At 34.6% G+C, this 23,378-nt stretch overlaps 1 protein-coding gene and 1 non-coding gene across 14 annotated transcripts in view; one reads left to right on the top strand and one right to left on the bottom strand.

Moving 5' to 3' along the window:
* Positions 1–23,378, bottom strand: part of Rap1a (RAP1A, member of RAS oncogene family) — an 88,653-nt gene that overhangs the window by 41,154 nt on the left and 24,121 nt on the right. For 6 of the 13 annotated variants that reach the window (XR_013342147.1, XM_026394128.2, XM_077791152.1 and 3 more), the window contains one exon: positions 4,806–4,922. The exons of the other annotated variants lie outside the window; for them this stretch is intronic. The gene's annotated coding sequence lies outside the window, so the exon portion shown is untranslated. The remainder of the gene's footprint in view (positions 1–4,805; positions 4,923–23,378) is intronic. 13 annotated transcript variants of the gene reach the window in all.
* Trnaa-ugc (transfer RNA alanine (anticodon UGC)) lies at positions 5,996–6,074 on the top strand. The gene has a single exon. It is a non-coding gene; the product is annotated as a tRNA-Ala (tRNA).

The raw sequence follows: 23,378 nt of genomic DNA, 5'->3' as shown, positions 1-23,378 counted from the left end.
TCATACAAATAATTCCTAAGTGATAGTTTTTGTATTACTATAAGTAACAGGAGCATATAGTTTAAGAAGATTCATCCTCTGAATTTTTTCAAAAAGACAATTGGGGGGGGGAGAGACATTTTTGTCAAACAACTTAAATGTGATAGGTCTGTTCCTCCTACTATGGATTTTCATACCATGAAGCAAATGAATTGGCAATCTAAAATAATACTTCTATGGCTTGGAAACTCAAAAATTAACTAAAAGAAATTATGCCATTCATTGTATGCTGTGTTTCAATGTACTTGAAAATAGTCTCCCTTTCAGTTTAAACTGTCAGTGATCAAGGTTATATATGAAATCATCAGATTAGGCCATTTTGTCTTATCAGAGAAACAAATATTGTAGAATAAAAGGAAGTAAACAAAAATACTTTTAAGTAAAAATCTCAAACTTACTAAAATTATGTAATTTTAATTCAGATTAAATCTCCAAAGTAAAATATATTCTTTATATAAAAAATATAAAAAAGAATATTTATCAAAGGCCCTTAAACTATAATTTTTTTCCTCCTAAATACTGGCAATACCACTAATTAACAGAAGGGAGAATATCACTGTATCCAAAAATATCTTATATTTGTGCCTTTGGGAATGACATGTGCTCTTGGATACATGAGCTGTAAAAACGTGAATGCTCATATCCTGTTTTAGTAACACAGTCAATCATCAAAAAGTGCATTACCAGTAAATGCCTGACTAATGGAAATAGGGAACTCTGTCTTTTTCACATTACTATCTACTTAGTAAAATGAATATTCTTTAGTAACTATTATCATAGGCAAATAAGACATTTGTAAACCATTGTGAAAAAATTTTAAGACAGTGACTAATACCTTCACAATGACCAAAAAACATTTTTTTCCCTTAAAGACACCTACCAGGTATAGATAAATATAATCAATTCTGAAATCTCTTTTTAAAAGCATTTAATTAATTTATTTTGCGGTACTGGGGATTGAACCCAGGGCCTTGTACATGACAGGCAAGCAGTTTACTACTGAGCTACATCCCCAGTTCTCAATTTTTAAATCTTGACAAGTATACTTCTATTAGCATTACTGCCAAATAAACTCTATATTCATAATCTTAAAATGAAAAAGTATGAATTCAGAACAATTTCTAAAGCAAAAAGGTGTAAGTATCACAACTTTCTGATACCTTTGTTTTTTGAACACACTATTTCATTTCTTCTATCTAGCTGAAATGTTATGACCTTTACTGGAAGGAAAAGTAAAACCATATGATCAATGGTAACTGAAACTTTTAAAGCATTTGGTAATCAAAATAAAAATTATATATCACTATCCTGATTATAATGATGACAAAACATACAAAGTTTAATTCAGGTTAAATACTTAGGCATAAAGTAAACAGGTGACTATATTCAAACCTATGTCTCCAGATTTTAAATACCATTCTCTTTTCAATATATTATGTTTTCTTATATTTACTAAGTTCTTACTGTGCATCAGGAACTGCTATAAGAAATCCTCATAATATGGGGACCAGGGATATACCTCAGTGGTAGAGCACCTGTTTAGCAGTCTCCAGGACCACCAAAAAGAAAAAGTCATCACAATAACTCTTGATGCAGGCACTAGTAATATGCTCAAGGTCTCATACATAGGAAGAAAAAACCATGTATCACACTCAGCCTGACTCCAGACTTTACACTCTAATATGCTAATAACATACCTCTACTTGAATGTGTACAGAGACTTGTATATGCCTTTGGAGGAAAACTGAGAGGCAACAGGATATGGAAAGAGGAGAGATCTTTCTCCATGTACATTGTATGTATTTCTTCAAGTCCAGGGAGAGGAAGGAGGCAAGGGTAAAAGGAGTATCATAGACATAGAATTCCAAGAAAAAAGGGCATAGAGTCAAGAGAGTCCTGAAGAATCTAATGGAAAAATTATTTTTAAAAAAATATCTAGGTGGCTTCAGCATTTACTGTGAAAAGTGAAAGAAAGAGTACATAAGATATTTTTAACAGCAGGCTGATATTCTAAGAACTCAGAACTTTCCTATCTGAGGAAGAAAGCCACTTAATTTTTCGAAGAGGAACTTGAGGAAAAAAAAAAAAAGCTAGCTTTACCAACATTGTGTAGGATGGAACAGAGAATGAGAAACTGGAGCAGAGAAACCAGTTCAGAGGGCAAGAAAACAAACATTAAAAAAAAGCGAAAAAATAACCCTGCCTGTTAACCTCTCTTAGTCTTTAGCAACCCTTTAAGGCTAACGTTATCTTCCTCTGAAAATGTAAATAAAGATGTCATCCCTAGTGCCCTGAACAATATTTGGAAAACAGTAAATACTCAATAAATATTTACTGAATAAAAGAAAGAAATGGTTGAGCCTGAATTCAAAGCTAGACTATCTACACTAATGCCTCTGGACTTTTTCACTATGTTCAATAGTATTCTTAATTCAATAATCCAGACAACCTTTTAACATCTCATGATAACAGGACTGGGTCTTGGGATAAAGAAGAAAAGGTTTAATCTTATAAAGAAAGAGAATAGTCCAGTAATATTACTGCGAAGAGTAAATGAAATGATGTGTACCTAATACTTGGAAAAGAGCCTGACAAACATCTGCCAAAACAAAATAATAATAATAATGATAACTACTACCACTACTATCAGTACTTACTCCTGTAAATAGAGTGTTACTGGTAATCTGAAAAGAATTTTGGAAAGGTAAGAAGAATAAATACACTGTTAGATTAGAACCCCCAAATTAAGAGGCAGCATAATAAAATATACTGATTCTTTTTTTTTTTTTTTTTTTGGTGGTACTGGGAATTGAAACCAGGGATGCTGTACTACCATTGAGGTACTCCCCAGCCCTTTTTATTCTTTATTTTGAGTCAGGGTCTCGCTAAGTTGCTCAGGCTGGCCTTGAACTTGCAATCCTCCTGTCTCAGCCTGCCAAGTGGCTGCACCACCATGCCTGGCTTGATTTTTTTTTTTTAACCTTACTGAAAGGTCTACAATTCTTTGGAAAGCATATATACATCAAGAGAAATGAGGTGTGTGTTGAAGACCAAAGAACTCAATAACTCATGAAAAGAAAGAGCTTCTACAGGATCTGGATCCCAAATCAGGCTTTATAAATTGTACATCATTTGCTCTCATAAATATTCAATTTCCTTATTAACAAAATGAAGTTGGACTAAGACAGTCTACTGTTTCTTTATAATTAAACAATATAACATTCTTTAGGTACAGAGCTTAATGCTTCCTCCCTCCCAAATTAAAGTAAAAAGAGAAATCAATATTTTAGTTGATAAAAACAATGCCACATTAGCAAACTACTGGTAGGATTCCCAAGTTAGCTTTTTTGCTTTAAGAGCTTCAAATCTATCTTATCACAGGCAGTGTTATGAGTTTTGAATCCTCACAAGTGCTAAAGTTCTACACAACTTCCCAGTTCCCAAAGGTTCCTGGCTTTATAAAGGAGAAAGCACAGGCATAGAGATCCTATGTTTTTTTGTTTTTAAAAAGCTGGGCTCAGTTCGGGGGCCTAAGGCAGAGGATTAGTGGCTCAGTTTGGGAGGCTAAGGCAAGAGGATCAAGAATTCAAACCCAGCCTCAACAACTTAGCATGGCCCTAAGCAACTCAGTGAGACCCTATCTCTAAATAAAATACAAAAAAAATAGGGCTGGGGATGTGGCTCAATAGTCAAGTGCCCCTGAGTTCAATCTCTGGTATTCTCTGTCCCCCTCCGCCCAAAAAAAACCCCGAAAACAAAACTCTATTGAGAATCAATCCTAAATCCCAATAAGTCTACTTAATTTTTTAAGATGAGGTTGGAAAAAATATCATAATACAATTAAAATTCTTGCTTTCATGAGAAATGATTCAATTTGAACAGGTTCTAGACATTTCCAATAAACAAGCATCTTTGATTTTGTGCCCAATGCTAAGAAATATACAAAATGGCACATAACTATTTGGCTTACAGAACATGAAGATGAATTACACTGGGTAATCCATTCAACTTTCTCAAAATGGAATCAAAAAGAGTTCCTATAAGCTGGAAAATTTTTTAAAAAATATTTATTTCTTTTAGTTGTACACAATGCCTTTATTTTTATTTATTTATTTTTATGTGGTGCAGAGAATCGAACCCAGGGCCTTGAATGTACAAGGTGAGTGCTCTACCGCTGAGCCACAACCCCAGCCCCTAAGCTGGAAATCTTAATCTGGCTGTAGAGATATATAAATTGCTGATAATATTTACAAATGGATTTCTTCAAAGAATTGAACAGTTTCAAACATTTCCTTTTGTATGGCCATCAACCCTAGTAGTCTAGGTAAGCTGCCATCAGTGATCTCTGGATCACTGTAACAGCTGCTCAGCTGATCTCCCCAGATGCAATCTTTCCCCTCCAATCTGTTCTCCACAGAATGTTCTTTGTAAAAGAACAAATTTGATCACATCAGTGACATCCTCTGACTCCTTCCAGGTAAGGTATTTCAGTGATTTACCAGAACTTAATGATAGACCAAAATGTTAACCAGGCTTCTTAAGGGTTACATAGTTCGATCCCTAATCCCATTCTAGTTTCATCCAACCACATGCTCCCTCTTATCCTTCTCAATGCTCCAACCAGTTTGCTGGCTTAATTTTCTCTAAAATGCCAGTGATATGCTGGCTGGGAAAGTGTTTTGGAGAACCATAAAACATGAAAGGGGGATAAATTCATAAAACATGTAGATTTGTTTTTAAAAAGTTATACTTAAGCATATACTTACTTTTAAACTTCATCTAAAAGTGAGGGGAAATTAAAGAACAGAGTTATCCAGACATCTGAGGGAAGTGGAAAAATCTTGAAGATGCTTGCTGATGACTTTTTTAAGACAAGAAGGGTGCTGTAACAGGAGAGCAAAGAGTGGTGATTAGGAGATAAGGTAGGAGGTGAAACAGAGTTAAATGCAGGCCTTTGGGCCATGGTAAAGATTTTGGCTTTTACTTGGTATGATACAGGAAATCACTGGATGGTTCTTAGCAGAGAATGTCAAGTTTCCATGGAAATTTTTGGAAGATTCTCTCTTGGCTATGAAAGAGGACATTAAGGGCAAAGTTAGGAAGAACAATCTGAAGGCAGCTACAGTGGAGATGGTAAGTGTTAGTTTCCAGATATGTTTTGAAGATAAGGGTCAAACAGGAGAGAAGCTGGGAGAAAAAACAACTGCTCTAAAAACAAAACAACACAACAACAAAAACCAATCCAGAGTGAATAAACACCAAACCACAGACTCAGAAACTTCATAGAACATCAAGCATGATAAATACCAAAAGATTTACACTGGGGGGCATATATTCAAACTACAGAATATTAGATTAAAAATGTTGAAAAAAGCTAGAGGAAAAGAGAAGCAAAAATAAGAATTACATTAGATTTTTTTCAGAAACAGGCAAGCAAGAACAGTGTGAAGTGAAATTATTTAAAGTGTTAAAAACAAAAACAAAAGAAAACCCTACCAAGCCTACAATTCTGCCCCCAGCTCAATTGTTCTTCAAACTGAAGAAGAATCACACTTCTTCAAACAAAAATGAGGAAAACTGTCACCAATAGACCTGCTTTGCAAGAAATGTGACAAGAAATTCTTCAGAAAGAAGGAAAATGGGGATGGGGTTGTGGCTCAGCAGTAGAGCGATTGCCGAGCATGTGCAAGGCCCTGGGTTGGATCCTCAGCACCACATAAAGATAAATAAATAAAATAAAGGTATTGTGTCCAACTACAATTAAAAAATAAATATTAAAAAAAAAAAGAAGGAAAATGGCTTAGGCCATAAACTTCACTTTCATTTCTCTTATTTTTGGTACTTGAACAGAGAACAATTTTTTTACAACAATAATAGCGACCATGTATTAGGCAATTAAAGCTTATGGACAAATGAAATGAATGATAACAATGTTATAAAGTATTAGTGTGAGGGGGCTGGGGGATATGGCTCAGTTGGTAGAGTGCTTGCCTTGCATGCACAAGGGCCTGGGTTCAATCCCCAAATCCCCAGCACAAAAAAAAAAAAAAAAAAAAAGAGTAAAAGAGTATTAGTGTGAGGAATTGGGAAAATTTGTTACAAAGTACTTAAACTACCTGCTAAGTGGAATACTATTACATGAAACAAATTCAAGGGCAACTTTCTCGAGCCATCCATGGGCTGTGTGCATGAGTTATATCCATTTGAGCGAGTTATATCCATTTGAGCGTACGGGAGAACTAGCCTGGTATGGGAGAACTAGCCTGTTGTTGTGTGCTCTTTGGGCTGTGTGTGCCCTTTCTCTTGCTCTGCCTATGTTCCCACATGGAATCTGAGATGGGTGTGACTTGCCAAGATGGTGACCACAAGATATTTGCCTTATTTGGGTGAAATATTCTATGAATGGCTTCTTCCAATAAATTGGGGGGTTTCAGGTGTGCTGGCTCTCTTGTCTGCCTCTTGTCTCCTTGCTCTCCAGGCCCTCCAGCATGGGAGCTAGATTTTTTGAGGCTGCAGAGCTGTCCTGAACCTGGAAAAAGGTATTTTCTGTGTTTGTGTGGTCTTTTCATTGCCAGCCAAATCTACCTGGAATGACCCCGATTCTGTTGCATATTGCAACAGACAACTACCAAAAAAAGTTAAAAAGAGTATTATCAATATGGTAAGAGAAGAGAAAAAAATGAAACATGAAATGCTCAATTGAAAAGAATGCAGAAAAGAGTAAAGACAAAGAAAGAAAAGCAATGAAGAAAAAACACGAACAAACATTAAGAATATGATATTAATCCAATTATATCAATAATTACTTTAAACCTCAATGATCTAAATATATTAAAAGACATTGTAAAGAGTGTATTTAAAAAAGACAACTATATACTGTTTACAAAAAAACAACTTTAAATGTAAACAAATTTAAAGGGAACAGAGAAAGACATGCTAACACTAACCAAAAGGAAGTTGGAGCACGTATATTAGTTTTATAAAAAGCAGACTTCAGAGTAAAGGAAATTATTAGAGATAATAAGGGTCATTACACAATGATAAAGGAATCAATTCTTCAAGAAGACATAACAATTCTTAATGTGTATGTACCTAATATCAGAATGTCAAAATACTTAAAAGGCAAAAACTGATGGAACTGCATGGATAAACAGATCAACCTAATAATACAGTTAGAGATTTTAACACCCTTCTACCAGTAATTGACATATTCAGCAGGAAAAAAAAATCAGCACAAACCTAGTTGAACTAAATAGCGTCATCCATCAATTGGATCTAACTGACATTCACAGAATACTTCATCCGAGAACAAAAGAATACATATTTTCAATTTGTACATGAAATATTTACCAACACTGACCATATTCTATACTATAAAATAAGATTCAGTAAATTTAAAGGAATTTAAATAATACAAAATGTTTTCTGACTATGATGAAACTAAATTTAAAACCAATAACAAAAAGATATCAAGGAAATCTCCAAATATTTATCACCAATGGCTATGGCATGCTCAGTCATGTAGTGCTGATCAATGCTGACACTCAAATAATAAAAGTTTCTCAAACCAAATGGAGAAACAGGTCAGCTTCTGTTAAAATTGATTTAAGCAATTTTTCTACTCTTATTAAAACAATTTTTATCATATATATATATATATCCCTAAATGAAAAATATTTATTAAGTACTTTCATAGGTTTCCATTTTTTTTGTAAGTAATCTACATCACTAATAAGGACATGTGTACAATTTTACCATATATCTATATCAGTGTCTAGATTTGCATCTATGAATTTTTACAGTTTTTTTATTTTATATTTCAGACATTAATACTTTCTTTCTTCCTATGTTTTACATCTTAAAATTATTTTTAAATAAAGGTCTATTTCAGGTAGAACTTTTTGTCCAAAAATGCTTTACTATAGTCATTTCACAATTTATTGTAGCAACCAGGCATCTGGAGCACACCTGTAGGCCAAGCTACTCAGTAGGCTGAGGCAGGAACACTGTAAGTTTGAGGTCACTCTGGGTAACTTAGCAAGACCCTGTCCCAAAGGAAAAACAAAAAAAGGCTGGGGATGCAGTTCTGTGTTCAACCCACTTTAAGTTTATTTTCTTGTACAAAAAATAATGATTGTAAATAATCAAAAATTTTATATCAGATCACAGTAACCTCTATGACTCTGAAGGGCATTGTGTCTCCAAATATTTAGACACTAACATACTTCTAATAATCTATGATTTAAGGAAGAAATCAAAGGAAAAATAGTGTTTTGAACAGAATAGAAATGAAAGTGCAACATGCCCCAATTTTTGGAACAGAGAGCCTTGAAATCAACCCTCACATCAGTGGTCAAATGATTTTTTATAAGGAGGCCAGGACCAGTCATTTGGGAAAGGGCAGTTTTTTCAATAAATGATGATAAGAAAACTGGATATTCACATGCAAAAGAATTAAATTGGGCCCTCCCCCATGCCAAAAACAAAAATTGATTCAAAGTGGATCAAAGACCTAACTAAACATGACAGCAAAGCTACAAAAGTCTAAAGAAGAAAGTATAGGGGGAAAATTATATGGAACATTGATTTAGCAATCACTTTTTGGATATGACACTAAACCACAGGCAACAAAAAAAAGAGATAAAATGGACATCAAAATGTAAAAATTTTGTGCACCAAAGGACGCAACCAATGAACAGGTGAAAAGTATGTGCAAATCATATATCTGATAAGGATTAATATCCAGAATATATGTAAAAAACTCTCATAACAACTATAAAACAACCAAGCAGTTTAACAGCAAAAACTTGAACGATATTTCTCCAAAGAAGTTAAATGAATGGCTAATAAGCACATGAAAAGATGCTCAAGACATCATTAATCACTGGGGAAATGCAAATCAAAACCAAAAGAATTAGATACTACTTCACATACATTAGGATGGCTGTAATAAAAAACAAAAACAGAAAGTAACAAGTATTATTGAAGATATGAGAAACTGGAACCCTGATACAATGCTGATGGGAATGTAAAAATGGTACAGTTACTATGGAAAATAGTACAGTGATTCTTTAAGTAACTAAAAATAGAATCACTATGTTTCAGAAATTCCACTTTTAGGGGGAAAGAATTCAAAAGAATTTTTGAAAGCAGGATTCAATTGAACATTTGTGCACCCATGATCACAGTAGCCTTATTCACAACATTCCAAAGAAGGAAGCAATCTAACTATCCAACAACAAATGACTGGATAATAAAAATGTAATACGTGTGTGTGTGTAATAGATACATTATAGGTATGCAGATGCTCCTTGACTTACAATTGGGTTACATCCTGAACATGTTTTAAGTGTGTGGCTAACTGCAGCTCTGACTCCCTAGTATTGCAAGAAGACCCCACATCCATATGGCTAGTCAATGAAAAAAATCAAAATTCAAAGTACAGTTTCTACTGAATGTCCATCTCTTTGTACCATTGTAAAGTAAAAAACTCATAAGTTTAGTCATTGCAACTCAGGGACTATCTGTAAAATAGAAAAGAATTCAGCCTTAAAAAGGAAGGAAATTGTGACATATACTAAAATATGGATGAACCTTGAGAACAAGCTGAGTTTAATAAGCCAGTCACAAAAAGACAATATCTGATTCCAGGTACCTGAAGTAGTCAAATTCACAATAAAAAAAAGGGAGGTAAAAGGGAGAAATTATTGTTCAGTGGGTATAGAGTTTCAGTTATTCAAAAGGAAGTGTTCTGAAGATGAATAGTTATGCTATTTGCAAGACAACAAATGACTTAACACTACTAAATTTGTACACTTATAATGCTGCTGGCAAATTATGATTATGATAGCGAATTTTAGGTTATTCTATCTTTTTAAGTTATTCTATCACAATACAGAAAATGCAATTCACCATATTAACCAAAACAAACAAACAAAATCATAGGTATGGAAGATATCAAAACACAAGAAGCAGCCTGGCATGGTGGCGCATGCCTGTAATTCCAGTGAATCAGGAGGCTGATGCAGGAGGATTACATGTTCAAAGCCAGCTTCAGCTATATAGCAAGGGATGGAGATACAGCTCAGTGGTAAAATGTTCTCAGGTTCAATCCCTAGTAAGCACCCCTGACCCTGCCCGACCAAAACAAACAAACAAACAAACAAACAAACACCCAAAGGTAGTGGGAAAACCACATGTATGGTTTCTTGGATTACAGAGAATAAAATATTTTGAAGAAGTGAAAACGATCCATTGTCAAATGCTGCTGGCAAATCAAGTAGGATGAGGGCAGAGAGAGAAGTCACCACTGGAGGTCACTGGAGACTTGATAAACTGATTTCAGTGAAATAACCCTGGGACAAAAGTCTGGGTTCAGAAAAGAATGGAAGGTGAAAAATTGGAAAGAGTATTATACACAATTTTTTGTGGAGTATGCTTAAAGAAAGAACAGATAAATGGGGCAGTCACTACTACAAAGAGGAATTTGGGTTCAAAAGAAATTTTATTTATTTTAGTTTTATAACAGGTAGAAACTCAGATATCAAACATTTAAGAGCTACTTAGTAAATATTTATCCAGAATAAACTAGTCTCAAGATTAAGTTTGCTTGGCATCAGAGGTTACCATGTTACAATTTATTTTTAACTATCCTTCTTGCTGGCTATGTCCAAATTTCCCTATTATTATAGATGTTGCTGCTGCAATGAATATTTGTTCATACATTTATATTCAGTTTTTTAAAATTTGGATTACATTGTTAGATGGAACACTGATTACTAGATCAAATGTTAGAAATATTTTTAAGGCTTCACGTAGATACATAGCTTTACCAGCTTTTCATTCCCATCAGGAATATGTGGGTCCCATCTCTCTAATAACACAGAGCTTCAACTTAAATGTTTTTATGTTAATTATCATAAAAATTTATTTTCTCTCTTTAAGTTTCTCTGATTGACTAATGAGATCAAAATGCTTTTTCAAATATTTATTAGCTGCATGTGTTTTTGCTGTTATTGTTGTTGTCTATGAACTGCCTATACTCTTCTGTCTTTGAAAAAAAGCGTTTTTTCTCTCAGTGTTCTTTTCATTAAGGAGAGTCACCTTTTCACTGATTGTTTCAAAATTTCCCCCCAGGTGTTTAGTCATTTACTTTTATTTGTTATATTTTATCATGCCCCCTTAATTTTGGTTAAATTATATTAAATCTGTTTTCCTTTGTCATTTTTCCATGCATAGTTCATAATTTTTGTTAATAACTGCTAAGAACTAGGCTTCAGTGGATTAAAGCAATAAACCTGAAAGAAGTTAGAAAGCCTCTTTTCCTTTAATATCCGGTTTCCACTTAAAAGAATGTTCAGAAGGATAACAAGTTTATGTCTAATAAACAAGTGTAAAACAAAATCTAATAAAGGAAACTGAGTTGGATTCAGAACACCTGTATTCAAGTACTGGCCTCTAATACTTATCAGTTGGAAGACTTTAGACTGCTTAACCTCACTCAGTTCCCATGATCTATAAATAACAGCTAATAACACTTATTGAGGACTTGGTATGTGCCTCAATAAGTGATTATAAGAATTTTACTTTCAAACAACTTATTTAATACAACTTGATAACATTATAAACACTTTACAAAAGAGAAAACAGGTGACCTAGAAAGAACAAACAACTCAATAAAATTCATGCACAACTAGTAAATGGTAGGACCAGGATTTGAACCTGGCTTTCTGATTCTAGGGCCCCGATTCTGCCTCCTAATCACTCTATTATATGGCTTCTTTCATCTTTGAAATGAGAATGATACCACCTATTTTACAGATTACAGAGAGAGTATTAGATAAAGTAATACACATGAAAGAACTTTATAAAGTGTAAAGTGGCAAGTATAAGAAACAGTATTATGGATTTTTATTTTAAATAATGAACCAGATAGAACATTTGTGTTATTTAAAATAGGCTAAAAAATTAAAAAACAGTAAGTAGCAGATTCTTCAAAGAATGACATGAACTAAAATCCTTATAAGAGCTGAATATCTATTATCCAAAATGCTTGGGATCAGAAGGGACTTAGATTTCAATTTTTGTTTCCAATTTTGGAATATTTGCATATATATAATGAGATATCTTGGGGATGCGACAGGAGTCTAAACACAAAATTCGTTTGTTTCACATACACCTTACACACATAGCCTAAAGGTTATTTTACATAATATTTTCTAGCGTGTCTGAGTTCTGTGACTCCTCACATGAGGTCAGGTATTGAATTTTCTATTTGTGGTATCACATCAGTACTCAAAAGATTTTTGATTCTGAAGCATTTAAGATTTCAGATTTTAGGATTAGGGATGCTCAGCCTGTTAAAAATACCAGGTAGGGATGTGGGTCAGTGGTACAGTACTTACCTAGCATATACATGTGCGTGTGTGAAGCTTTTTAGTCCTTGGCAGTTCCCAGAGCTGCCCCCCCCCCCAAAAAAAAAGTATCAAGATAGGCTCTTGCTTTCCTGAATAAATAAAGGCTCTTGCTTTCTGGATGAAATAAATTATTGTCTCAGGTTAAAAGAATATTCCATTTATATCATGAAAATAAAGTGCAAAGCATATTCTTAAATAGGTCAAGTCAGTTAATCTGCCAGTTTAGAGGCCCCCCACCTCCCCAAAAAACAAGACACTTAGCCTTGTCTTTCTTAGCATTTCTCCTGTAAAACACCAATACTTTGGTTTATACTCATTCCTAGGACCTGTAATATCACAGCCACTTCATTTATCTATCCTCATGCCATTTTTAAGTCCCAACTTCAAAATGGTACCTATTCAATATTTTTTAAATTACATTCATGAAGTTGTATAAACAATATTACTTTTTAATTCCAGAACATTTTTTATCACCTTAAAAAAAACACTGCCCAATAGCAGACACTTCCCTCTTCCCCTTCCCATTGCCTCTGGCACCCACTAATCTACTGTTTCTATAGATTTAATTTTTCTGGACATTTCATGGAATCATAAAGTTTGTATAGTCTTTCGTGTCTGATGATTTTATTTTGCATAGTGTTCCAAAATTCATCCATTTTTGTAGCATATACCAGCACTTTATTCCTTTTTATGACAAATATTCCATTGAATGGCTATTCCACATTTTGTTTATCTGTTCATTGGTTGATGGTCACTGGGTTCTTTTCTACTTCTCCCTACTTTTTCATTAGCATACAACTGTTTGTATGAACATGTTTTCGGTTCTCTTGGGTATACACTTAGCAGTGCAACTGCTGGATCATATCTCAATTCTGTTTAACTTTCTGAGGAACTGCCAAACTGTTTTTTGAACCATTTTACATTTTTACCAGTAATGTATGAGAATTGCAATCTCTCCACATCATTGCCAATATTGTTGCTGCTGCTGTTTTTCTACAATAGGCATCCTAGTAAGTGTGAAGTGGTGTCACTGTGGTTTTGATTTGCATGTCCCCAATGTCCTATTTTATTTGATGTATATTTTTCTTTTATCATCAGCAAATTTTTCTTTCTGTAAAGGGCAGATGGCAAATATTTTAATGCTTGTGAGTTACATATAGTCAATGTTGCATATAATTTTAAAAAATCCTTTAAAAATAAGCCATTCTTAGCGTGAGGGTCGTACAAAGCAAGCCTTGGACCTGTCTGGCAACCTCTCCTTTAATTGTTTCATAGTTAGCTTTGACTTCTCTATCAATATCAACTTTGTTGGAAGCAAAATAAGGACTATTTTGTATTCTCTCCTTTTACAGAGGACCCATGAATACAAGATAAGGCTCTAAAAATACTTGAACTTATTGCAAATGATGTTCTCAATTACAATATATATGTATATCCCCCACAGGCATGACACAAAGTAAAGCATACTAGTGTTTAAAATGATTAGTGAAAGTACAGTCACTTTTGTTTCTGAAGTTGGTAGCTTGACTAAATATTGTTAAGAACCAAAGGAAGACTCTTTCAAAATTTCCTTTGAACCAAAATTATATTTAGAATCAATTAACAAAAAATAACTTTCTAGTACTAGAAATAATTTGAGTATATAGTTTTTTTAATCAAATATTTCTAAATCCCAAAGCTATAAATGGGATTTAGATTACAGAAATACAAATGCAGCAGAACTTGCTATCTGTTCCACTTGATGTATAGTCAAAACAAACAAAAAATGCAAGAGCACAAAGAATTTTTAGGCCAGTGAAACTACTCTGTATAATATGACAATACAAACAAAGCCATTACACATTTATGCAAAACCACAGAATGTACAACACCCAGAATGAACCCTAATGTAGACTCTGGACTGCTGAGCCATAAATGATATGCCAGAATATATTCTTTTATTCATTGTAACAAGTATGAGAAATCGTTGAGAATGAAAGAGGCTACTGTGCTTGTGTGAGGCAGAAGGTATATGGGCAATCTCTGCACCTTCTGCTCTATTTTGCTGTGAACCTAAAACTGCTCTAAAAAAGTAAGTCTGTTTCTAAAAATGGTATAAATTTCTGGTATTGGAAAAAATCAGTTACTTCAACAATCTGAGTTTTGTAATTACAAGTAGATCATATAGGAGGAAATGATTCAACATAGAAGCTCCGTGATGTAATTGAATAAAAACTAATCCAAGAGACAGCAGACCTAACTACTATATTTCACCATAAATTGTTACCACCACATGATCAACGCACCCTGCCTTTTTAGTCCAAAAATTTGTTTATAACCTTTCATCTCATCATTGTCAGTATAATTCTGTTTGTCACACTCACCCTTAAAAGGTTAACAGAGCAGCAATGCATTCACCAGTAGCATATAGATTAATATTTGTTTTCTCGCCCACTACAAACAAGCTTGAGCCTGGAATTCTCAGCATAAGTGAGCGCACCATCAGTGTATTTGCGAAAGCAGACTTGAATGGCTTGTTTACAGTGCTACCTATCAATGGTAAACACATCTTACATGAGTGGCACTGAGGCAGGCATGTCAGAATACAAAACCAATGATAGCACAGAATCTTCTGATGCAGAAGATTAAATTTTTTAAGTCACTTTGCAATATTGGAGTAAATTTCCTCAAGTGTAGTATTTAAATTATAATGAAAAACACAATAGCAACTGATGTCTTTTTTTTTCCCCAGACTGGAAAAGTGATGTCTATTGATTTGTACTATTCAATTTTAACACATATTCATGTGTATTCTGTGAATCCTAATCCTGCTCCTGAAACAATTTAATAATAAGACTTTTAAGTAATACTGGCACAATTTAAAAAAGAAAGAGGGGGCTGCAGACACAGCTCAGTTGGTAGAGTGCTTGCCTAGTATGCACAAGGCCCTGGGTTCAATCTCCAGCATCACCGGGAAAAAAAAAAAAGGCAAAAAAAAGAAAGGAAGGGAGGGAGGAAGGGAGGAAGGGAGGGAGGAAGGGAGGAAGGGAGGGAGGAAGGGAGGGAGGAAGGGAGGGAGGGAGGGAGGAAGGAAGGGAGGGAGGAAGGGAGGGAGGGAGGAAGGGAGGGAGGGAGGAAGGAACAAACCATCACACCCCACTATTTTGGGGGAAAAAAAACTTGGCATAAACTCTGTGATGAAGTATGATAGCTACTTATCTCTGAGCAAGTTACTGAACTTCTCTGAAGCTTTCTCAACTTTAAGAGTAGGAGTGAGACCATCTGTCCTACACTTTTTTCCCCCCAGAATTGTGAAGATCAAATGAGACAAAGTTTATTAAAAAAATTTTTAAAAAGCACTCTACAAATACTATTACTCATATAAACTGTCAGAAGAATTCTAAACCAAAATCAAGTTTACCCTATTAAGTAAGTATAAAAAAAGATTTCTTTGGATCTTCATAATGATAAATCTTTTTCCTAATAGTTCTAATGACAGCAATGAATAGTATGGTGATTCTTTTTAAAGCCTTTCTTGTAAAAAAATAAATGTGTGCAAACTGAGCAGCATAAAGGTTTGCCAAGAGCATTCAAACACACTGCCCCAATTCTTAGGAATCTAAGACAACATTCATTCTTTTTCATCTTTAACAGTCTAGCTAAAAGGAACAATGTACTAAATATTCTTTTAAATACTAAACTGACTGCTAAAAAAATTATGGGAACCAAACAATAACTTAAAAAATGAACTCAGAATCAATAATAAATTCTGATCAAAGGCAAAAAGGAAACGGATATACCTAATATTCTATGCTAAGTACTTTATGAGGGCTATAATATTTGATTTTCATGACCATAAGGTAAGAATACTATTATCATTCACATTTTGCCTCTTTTTAAAAAGATAGAAATTACATTCCAGCGGCTTGGGAAGCTGAGACAGAGTATTGAGAGTTCAAAGCCAGCCTCAGCAATGCTAAGGTGCTGAACCACTCAGTGAGACCCTGTCTCTAAATACAAAATAGGGCCAGGGATGAGGCTCAATGGTCAAGTTGCCCCTGAGTTCAACCCCCAGTACCCCCCATCCCCAATTACACTGCACTCAATAATGTGTGTTTTATAATATTCAAATCAAGACAACATACTATCTCCTCAATTATTTTATGTATACATGTGTACATATACATGTATATACGTATACACCCCCCCCAGTACATTGCTATTTCTTAAACCACCCTACTGCACAACAGAACACTAGAACGTCTTATTCCTTTCAAACTGTAACTGTTACCCCTTATTTCTGGGCAAGTTATTGAATTTCCCCTGCTTTCTCAACTTTTGGTAACCCATATTCTACTTTCAACTTCTATGAGATCAACTTGGTAATATTCCACGTATGAGTGAGATCATGAAGGGCTTATCTTTCTGTGCCTGGTTTATTTCATTTAACATAATTATCTTCAGTTCTATCCTATTTTATGGCATCCTCCAAATTTTATAGCTAAAGAAAATGAGGCTAAGAAAAATATCTTACAAAAGGTTAAAGATAGGGCTGGGGATGTGGCTCAAGCAGTAGCACGCTCGCCTGGCATGCATGCGGCCCAGGTTCGATCCTCAGCACCACATACCAACAAAGATGTTGTGTCCGCCGAGAACTAAAAAATAAATATTAAAAATTCTCTCTCTCTCTCTCCTCTCTCACTCTCTCTTAAAAAAAAAAAAAAGGTTAAAGATAGCTAATTTGTGGACTTAGGCAAAAAGAACCCATTACTCACACTCTTAAACCATATGCTGTCTTCTCTATACACTAGCTAAATGGTGTTTAACCCATTTCATTTTCTACAGCAAAAACAAAATCCAAGAAACAGGTAAAATTGTCAGATGTGTGCTTCCATCTGACTTTCTTTCCATATACAACTATCAGAGAACTGATATAAAGTATAATTAATGACTATAAGACCACACAATAGATCAGGTTGATGAATGGAGGATTGAGATAACACTTCCTATATTCTGAAACCCACTTCTATCCAATATTTTAAAGTTCAAAATTATCTTGTTTTAGTAGGTTTCTTTGTTCACAGTGGTGAATTATTTTCATAAAGCCCAGTGCAATGACTTTAGTCTGTAGTTAGTGTGGTTGAAAATGTGCTAGAGTACTTGCCAAGTTAAGAGTTCATTAAGTACTTAAAATATTGTTTGTTTGGCAGAAACAGTATCAGGAAATATTTGTAATTATTCAGCTCTACCTACTTTCAACCAGCATAACCAATTACCCTCATCTATTCCCATGTTTATTTATGTATATATCAATGCAAGGTCTGGTATATAAGGAGAGATCTGTTTGCAGAAACCAATACATGGTTTACAAAAGACTGTTAGAAAATAAATGGAATGGCAGCAAACTAAAAACTTCTTCACAGCAAAGGAAAAATAACTAGTTATCCAAATAAGATATAAAAAAACTGTAATTCCTCTTTCAAAATGTTTATGTTATACAGACTTTCCAACAGTTTGACCCAAAGAGTCAAACATTTTTCAACATTAACCCTGGAAAACATCTTTTGATGAAAAAACATCTTCTTGATAGTAGTGTCTAATTCTATTTTTAAAAATTATGTCTCAATGCCTCAATAAATTGTACCTTTCTTTTATCTAAAGAATATTTTACGTAGGGAAACAGAAAACAAAGTCTTGTATTTGACATCAATGTGACTGTCTTAAACATACAAACATTTAAGAATATTAATAGTAGTAAAATAAATAGCATTTCATAAGAGAAACAATTACAATCATGAAATAATTTAAATTGTCAAAAAAGAAATATTCCCATATTAAAGGATAACATTTCTAAGGGTACATGTGCGCAGACACACAAACACACACACACACACACACACCCCTCTACTAAACAAATGATACCACAGTTGCGTGGCGGCTTCCTCATAATATACACTTGAAAATATGACTATAGAAGAATTTATATGTGACACCAATTACATCAGCTATTTTCGCTAAAGAGTAAAATTCTTAATCCGTATGGACTGGAAATACTGATATTGTTACCTACATCATTTGCATACATTCACAATGATAAGGAGAAATTTCTCAGTATTTCGATGTATCTTAATCCTTTGGAATACAGAAAATTCTGGAAAAAATAACATAAGCAAATTGTGAAATTTGAAAAACTAAATAATGAAATGACCAGCACTTAACACTATGCTTGAGTTTAATACTTTTGGACTTGTATAATTCTCAGGATTCTTAAAAAATGAGTTACTATAATAATTTCTAATCATTGTGTAACAATTCATCAATATAAGTAACCTTATATTAGTTAAGTATTAAAAGTCTCTACAAGAGTGCAAACAGCAATGGGTTGAAGCCTAAAGCTGAACAATGAATTTTAACTGGAATAAAGTATTCACATTCAAATTGAAAACTACCTGAATACAGAAGACACATAAAATCCATGGGGCTCCGGGTTCAAACAGAGAAACCACAATTAAATATCTATGACTAAATTTTCTAGAGGTTACAATCTTAACAGGAATTATTAGATTTAGAGCCCTGATTCTAACAATATTTTAAACTGGCAAGAAGCAAAATAATTGAAATATTGTCTGTTTCAATATATAAGGCACAGCAAACATTTCAAAACTTACCTCAATTACTAAATTAATATAGAAAAAATAATATTATAAAGGTTCCTAATATCTATTATGTTCATCTATTAAGGACATTAGACAGTGAGAGGGGAAAGAAAATAACTAGTTATCCAAATGTGATATAAAAAAATTGTAATTCCACTTCAAACTGTTTATGTTATACAGACTTTCCAACAGTTTGACCCAAAGAGTCAAACATTTTTCAAAAAATCAAGTTAGTTCTGTGTTCCACTCTAATGAATGCATCCTTTTATCTCCTAAATCTGCATATGTTGGAATTCACTTACAAATTGGACATCAAGTTAAAAAAAATACACAGGAAAGAAAAGGAAAACTGATAGAGAACTTAAAAGACACATATATGCTCTCTTCAAATTAGAACAAAGCACCACTAGCCCTCAGTACTGCACATCAATCCTTTTACCAAGCTTTGCTTTACTTCCTCTCTCATCCACTCCCGCCTTGATACGCCTGTTAAATCTGGTCACTATCATGTTTTGTCCTCAAGTCTTACTCAAAGAATGAGGTTGTCTGTTGAGAGCCACAGCCGAAGGGGCCCCAGCAAACTGTGTTGTATGTTTGTATGTACGTATGTCCATATGTCATATATGATGAGCATTCATGAAAAAATGGACCCAAATATTTTTTTTATTCACGTGATTTAAATGGCTTAATTTAAATTGGGTAAACAGCTGTTGAGGATTGTTTTAATATGTGAACAAAAATGGAGGTTAACAGATCTGTTTGTTTACTTTCACCTTTCCTTTTCATTATATTTAATAATTCTGTTCAGGATAATGTAAATTGTTCAGAAAATTGTTTTATTTTAGTGCCTGTTGGAATGTTACATAATTTTTTCTTTAGCCATTATTGCCAGAATTCCTATCTTCATCCCAGTGCCGGTGAAGACAAAGATAAAACCAATCTACAGCTTCTGCAATAGCTATCACTGAACTGCTTGCAGAACTTGCCTGGACTATGTATCACTTGTATGCATTGTGAACTCACTTGTATGCATTGTGAACTATCTGTTGGTGCAGCGACTTGTGGTAGTGTTGGGGTATTTTTGCTGATGGTGTCATCGGTGGTACAATTTTTCCAAAAGGAGCCGTCAATTGGCTTGGTGTATCCTCCTCCCTTCTGCTTGTGATGGTCGTTCAGCTAAACTTTGAGGGCCAACAGAAGTGAGGCAAAGAACCTCACCTCCCCACTGGTACAAAGACCTATCCACAGGTGTGGCTGTATGCTGGACCGGTAGTCAATGATGGGTAAGATCCAATTGCAATTGTACCAACCTAAGACAGGAGGCTGACGCCTTGAGGTCTGCTCATCAGATGACGGGTAAGGACCATATGTAGTATTGGACAACCTAAGGCAGGCACAGTCCCTAAGCCACATGCTTGTTGTTTAAACAGAGAGGGGGAGATGTTGAGAGCCACAGCCAAAGGGGCCCCAGCAAACTTCCAGCTGCCAGCAAATTTCCAGCTGCCAGCTGATTGGCTCCTCTGCGGTGATGCTCATTGGGCTGTTTCCCCGCCCTTTTAGACCACGGAGCTGCTCATTGGGGGACTTTTTTGGCTCCACCCACACGACCCAGCCAATCGGCCTCAAGAGCAGGAGGAGTGTGGGGGGGGTTTGAGAGGCTTGTGGGAAGCCAGTGGTGGCAGTTGGGCTCTGAGGGAATTCCTGAAGAGCTCCTGTGGTGCGGTGTGTGTGTTCTAAAAATAAAGTTCATTTCTGCTTGATAAGTGGCTTGTGAATTGTGCCCAGCCAGACTGCAGCAATTGTCCTTCTCATTAAAACCAGCCCTTCCACCTAACCTATATTATTTTTCCCTGTGATTCCTGAAAGCTAGAAACACAAGACATACTTGACTCCACTTGCCACATACAATCAACAACCAAGCTAATGCTGTAGGTTTCATCTCTTAAATATTTGCTTACTCCTTTCATCTCTATTTTCACTGTATTAAGGCCATCATCATCTCTTAACCAAATTCTTCAAACAGAAATCAACTTCAGCAATAAATGGGATGGCATCAAACTAAAAAGCTTCTTCACAGCAAAGGAAACAAACAAGAGTGGAAGAGAGAGCCTACGAAATGGAAGAAAATCTTTACCCCATGCACCTCAGATAGAGCATTAATCCCCTGGAGATTTTATATATATATATATCTCATAAAACAAAACAAAACAAAAAGCCCCAATCTATAAGTGGATCATAAGAAAATGAACAGACACTTCGAAGAAGAACTATAATTGATCAACAAATATATGAAAAAATATTCAACATCTCTAGTAATTAGAGAAATGGAAATCAAAACTACACTGAGATTCCATCTCACTCCAGTTAAAATGGCAATTATCAAGAATACAAGCAACAATAAATGTTGGCGAGGATGTGGGGAAAAAGGTACACTCATACACTACTGGGGGGACTGCAAATTGGTGCAACCACTCTGGAAAGCAGTAGGGAGATGACTCAGAAAACTTGGAATGGAACTACCATTTGACCCAGTTATCCCACCCCCCTATTTATACCCAAAGGACTTAAAATTGGCACACAAAAAAAAAAAAAAAAAAAAAAAAAACCCCAACAACAGCATACTACAGTGACGCAGCCACATCAATGTTTATAGCAGCTCAATTCATAATAGGTAAGCTATGGAACACCAAAATAGATACCCTTCAACAGATGAATGGATAAAAAAAATTGTGGCATATATACACAATGGAACATTACTCAGCCTTAAAGAAGAATGAAATTACAGCATTTGCCAATATATAGATGGAACTGGAGAAAATATCGTGCTAAGCAAAATAAGCCAATTCCAAAGAACTATATGTCAAATGTTTTCTCTGATATGTGGATGCTAATTCACAATGAGGAGGGAAGCTAGGGAAGAACAGAGGTACTTTGGATTAGACAGAAGGGAGTATGATTAAATGAGTGGTGTAACTTTACATCATATACAATCAGAAGAGTGAGAAGTTATACTCCATTTATGTATGATGTATCAAAATGCATTCTACTGTCATGTATAACTAATTAGAACAAATAAAAAAATCAGATTAAGGAGAATTAGAAGGGCAAAAACTGAGGAACAAGATGTGATATTCTGATTGTCCTTAAGTCTCCAATAGTCTTATACCCCTCAAATCCATCCTCTTATATAAGCCAAAATTATTTATTTTAAATGCAACTTTAATTATTATGGATCCCTTAAATTTCCTGAATTCCTTAAATATCACCCTCTTCCTATGATTTCTTAACTTTCAGGTTAAGAGACTAGCTTTTCTTTTCACCAAACAAGGATGCATGTTAGGAGGCACAAGACTATGAAAAACACAACAAACTATTAAAAAAAAAAAAAAAAAAAAAAAAGCATAGGTTTGATTTTCCGGAAAGATTTCCCAAAATTAGGTCTAAATTTTTCAACATTTCAAAGGTGTCTATGAATGCCCAAGTTGATTACCACAGCTTATAAAGTTTTATATGGTCTGGCCCTCTATGTGGGCAGATATCAAGAGTTGGTAAACTGGCATCTGTTATTTTTGCTATATCTAGTGTCCCTCCTCCTTTTGACTATAGCATCCTAACAGAGACATTAAAGAATGAAGGCATGCTTAAAAAGGAAAGGGTTCTAAAATAGTTGTCAGAATGTGGAGGCCCTTTTACTTCCAGGGTCAGCAAAATGACTCAAGAGCCAAATCCAGTCAGTCTGTTTTTGAATGGCTTGAGAAATGGTTTATATGTTCTTATTGATTTTTTAATAAATTAATTAAACTTTAAAAGCAAAAGGAGATTAATACTTTATGACATTGAAAAATATATGAAACTCAAAATTCTGTGCCTGTGAATAAAGTGGACATGATCATATTCATTTGTCTATGGTTGCTTTCACTATACAATAGCAGAGGTGGTATGGTTGTTTCTTAGTATCCATCATTTGGTGTCAACAGGGGATTGGTTCCAGGAGCCCCTGCAGATACCAAAATCCACAGATGCTCAAGTCCTTGTATAAAATGACATAGTAGCTGCATAAAATCTATAAACTATACTAATGTATATATTTAAGTTTTTTATACCTTTACTTTATTTACTTTTATGTGGTTCTGAGGATCAAACCCAGGGTCTCGCATGTACTAGGCGACCCCTTTACTGCTGAGCTACAACCTCAGCCCCTACAAATTATACTTTAAATAATCTCAACATTACTTGTAATACCTAATAAATGTAGTACCTAATAAATGCTATGTAAATGGTTGTAATT

This window comes from Urocitellus parryii, chromosome 11 (assembly GCF_045843805.1).
Source record: "Urocitellus parryii isolate mUroPar1 chromosome 11, mUroPar1.hap1, whole genome shotgun sequence".
NCBI classification, from domain to species: domain Eukaryota; kingdom Metazoa; phylum Chordata; class Mammalia; order Rodentia; family Sciuridae; genus Urocitellus; species Urocitellus parryii.
This window is presented reverse-complemented; position numbering and strand designations above follow the sequence as displayed.